We start from the raw sequence: 4,408 nt of genomic DNA, 5'->3' as shown, positions 1-4,408 counted from the left end.
TACATTGAAGTCTGGTTATAGGGTTATACTTTATGATATACCCCTGAACAGTCTCATCACGGACATTGGTGGTGCTAGGAATATGTCCAGTGTCACTTGTTCTCCTGTTGGTTCTGTTTGGCTTTCTAGACATGTCATGGATGGGACACTGGTAGATTTGGTCCACAGTATCAATTCTTGACTAGAGATGAGCGAGTAGTATTCGATCGAGTAGGTATTCGATCGAATACTACCGTATTCGAAATACTCGTACTTGATCGAGTACCACTCGCTATTCGAATGGAAAAGTTCGATGCAGAACCAGCATTGATTGGCCGAATGCTATACAGTCGGCCAATCAACGCTGGTTCTTCTCCTACCTTTAGAAGTCTTCTCCGTGCAGCTTCCCCGCGGCGTCTTCCGGCTCTGAATTCACTCTGCCAGGCATCGGGCCTGGGCAGAGCCGACTGCGCATGCCTGCTTGTAGTGCGGGCATGCGCAGTCGGCTCTGCCCAGGCCCGATGCCTGGCAGAGTGAATTCAGAGCCGGAAGATGCCGCGGGGACGCTGCACGTAGAACACTTCTCGGAGGATCCAGCCCGACCCTCACTCGTGGACTTGGTAAGTATAATTTGATCGAATGTTGCCTACCCCTGAAACGAGCATTTTCCCCCCATAGACTATAATAGGGTTCGATATTCGATTCGAGTAGTCGAATATTGAGGGGCTACTCGAAACGAATATCGAATCTCGAACATTTTACTGTTCGCTCATCTCTATTTTTGACTGAAAGAAATCCATAGGACTATGTTCTGGCAACTACCAACCAAGAACGTGGGCCTAGTGGCAAGCAGCTATAGGGTATACACAGTTGGATCCAGAAGTATTTTCACAATGACAGATATTCATAATTTAGCCTCTGTAGACCAGTACAAAGGATTTGAAGAAAAGTCTATGAAATGTGGTTATTGTGTAGACTTTCAGCTTTAGGCAGGGGTCCCACTTTGCGGAAATGCAGCTTTTTTTTGTTGCAGATTTTGCTGCATTTTATTGAGCTAAAGCTAGGAGTGGATTGAGCAGAAGAGAGAAGTATAAGGACTTCCTATATATTTCCCAGTTCTTTTATAGTCATTCTTGGCTTTAGCTTAAAAAAAAGTAACAAAACGTGGGGCCTTAGGCTGATGCCCCACATTGTGGAAACCCAGCTTTTTTGTTGCAGATTTTGTTGCGTTTTTTTGAGCCAAAGCCAAAAATGGCTACAAAAGGAATGGGAAATCTATAAAAAGTTCTTATACCTCTACCTTCTGCTCAATCCCTCCTGGCTTTGGCTCAAAAAAGTAACAGAATCTGCAACAAAAAAGGCTGCATTTCTGCAACGTGGGGCCTCAGCCTAAAAGGGGGTTTCCACCACCAAATAGCCTGTAACAAAAATGCTGTTGTAGGACCGGTTAGTGAACACACCTTTTTGGTGTCAAAGTGCAATTTTGCTGCAGAGACAATAAACGGTGCTCCAGCAGGTGAGGCCCCGCCTGGAGTGCACCAGATGATTTGCATATAGAATGTAAGTTGAATTTTTTAGAAGCAAGAATGCACTGCACTTTGACACAACAAAGGTATGTTCACCATCTCACTAACCAGTCCTACAACAGTATATATATATATATATATATATATATATATATATATATAAGGGAAGCTGACACATGAAAAATGCTGTTACATCTTCAGGCAGCATGTAACAGAGCAGAAGGAGCTGAGCAGATTCATGCATTGAAATCTCTGCTCTTTCTATATGTTGAGAAGTCCAGAAGGCGGAGCTATCAGTGACTGACAGCTGCCTCTCTATGACTGTACATACAGAGATGAAAGAACAAAAGGACGGCACTCTCAGGTCCAAAGGAATTTATTCAAAAAGAAGATTGCACAACGCAAAAACAGTTGCCGCGTTTCGGGTCGGAACCCTTTATCAAGTGCGTAACTAGTTAAAAACAATAAATATAGTATATGTATAAAAAACATGAATATACAAAGACATAATTTAAAAAACAGATTAGCTTGTCAAAGAAAAAAACAACAGACCACGACGTTATTAGGCAAGAAAATCATTTACCTATAAACCCAGAACCTATAAACAAATCCAAGGTATATTATATGAATTCTGAATTAAACTCAGGTGATGTATTACACATCATTAGTCATAGACAAACTATTATATATTGATCATATTATTCATACTCGAAATAACTATAGATCCTTAACATCCCATATGTTCAGTGACTATTATTATATTTCATTAGAACAAGATTCCAGCAATAATATTGTCTTACCTTCACTAATCGAGCTTCACTCAAGCTAGGAAGAAATAAACTCTATCAGGAGTGCTACTCGGCCTATTTAACCGTACCGCTCCATGTGCCACTTCCGGGTTAAATTCACACTTCCGGAGGAAAAAGATGCGGTCCAAGCTGGAACGCATGCTCATTAGCTAGATGTTACGAGCCTCTGTGCAATTTTTTTCGGCGGAATATTCTATCACCACAAGAGCACGGGCACTCCGCCCGCACCAGAGAAACCAACAGTACGGGCTAAGAAAAAACGGTGGTACGACCTATAATTATCAAGAGTCGTATAGCTAAGTATGCAAATGTGAATAAAAAATAAAATAAAAGGAAGTCATGCGGTTAAAAAATAAAATAAAATAAAATATGAATAGAGAGATGGCTGTCAGTGACGGATGGCTCCACCTCCTGGACTCCTCAACATAGAAAGAGCAGAGATTTCATTGCATAAATGACAAAATATCCAGAATCTCTTCCTACAAACCTATACATCAACCTTCTCAGTTTCTTCCACACTATAACAGGTTGCCATAAGGCATGGAAGCTGAGGCTGGGAGGGGAGTGTCTCTTCAGATATACCGTATCCTTGACTCACTTATTAACTGATGATAATAAAGGTAGGACTGCACTCTTCGTGTCATATGAAAACCTTAGAAAAGCATACAAGAACCTGTAAACCTGTATATTTAGTAAAAACACTATACAGATTTCAGATCCCAGTAAAGAAAGAGGGGGAAAAAAATAAAGAAGTGCAGGATTTTCCAGAAATGAGACAAAATATGTTAATAAATTATATTATAAAATTTATTATTGACACAAATACTGCTAGAAAATCAAAAGCTCACAAATCCATGATAAATTCAGATAAAGGATATGGAGTTGATTCCAATTGTTGAATTTACATTTGGTAGCTGTTTTTATGAGAACTCTAAGGGCTAGTTCACACGGGCACTAAGGGGGCGGATTATGGTGCTTAATCCACATCATAATTCCGCCCCCTCACAATGGTGGTGTATGTAGACCGCCAGGCTACTTTTTGCCGTGAGCGAAGCCGGCTGCCCTTTCTTCAGGCGGCTTCCGCGGCTCGTTGAGCAGCAACCTCGGCCCATTCATTTGAGCCTGCTCCGGAGGGGGAAGCCACGACCGCGACAGTCGTAGCAGTGGGGTTTTGACCCGAGAGTGATGCGGCTCCCCGCGTGTGAACTTAGCCTTAGGCTGAGGCCCTACGTTGTGAAAAATCTGCTTTTTATTTTTTTGCAGATTTTACTGCGGTTTTTTTTTTTAGCCAAAGTTAGGAGTGTCAAAATCTGCAACAAAAAAAATGCTCAATTTCCGCAAAGCGGGGCCTTAGTCTTAATGTGGCTTTCCAAACTTTATACTTGATGATATGTCCTTAGGATATATCATCAATTTACAATTAGCAAGGGCCTTAAACCAGGGTCCCCAGCTGATCAGCTATTTGTAGGGGCTGCTGCATTCATGTGAGTGCTGCAGCCTCTTCAATACTTACCCAGCACATACATTAGTGCAGCAGCTTTGCTTGGTATGGTAGCTCATTACATTCACTTCAATGGGACTGAGCTATGATCAGGCCATGTGATCAATGAATGGGACTTCACATACAGTGAAAAGTCTCAGAAAAGCCCTTTAATATACACTCCAAGCATGTGTCATCTTGTACCAGAATGACTGTCACTTACTTGGTTGACAGCTGTCTTGACCATCTACCCATATACACATGAGCGTTGCATTTGTGCTGAACTGATAGAGGGGATAAAGCCACTTAGGAGACTTCATTGGCAGTAGCTTATCACAATGGAATAAAAGGATCAGCATGTTGAAATGCAATTGCCCCTGGACATCCGTCATTGGAGGAGAGAGATGGAGACCACCATAAATATTAGATAGTTTATCCTTATCAGTGGGTTAGGCTAACTACACTTCAATCATAACTTTATGGCTTTTATTACCTGGACCTATCATCATGGTACACTATAAAGAGTCCACAATATGATTTTCTAACGTATTCTCTATGACATGCCATTTAGGATAGCGGACAAGCAATCTTTAGGAACATTAACTTGTAATACG

Source organism: Leptodactylus fuscus, chromosome 7 (assembly GCF_031893055.1).
Source record: "Leptodactylus fuscus isolate aLepFus1 chromosome 7, aLepFus1.hap2, whole genome shotgun sequence".
Lineage (NCBI taxonomy): Eukaryota > Metazoa > Chordata > Amphibia > Anura > Leptodactylidae > Leptodactylus > Leptodactylus fuscus.
Note: the sequence above shows the minus strand (reverse complement) of the source record.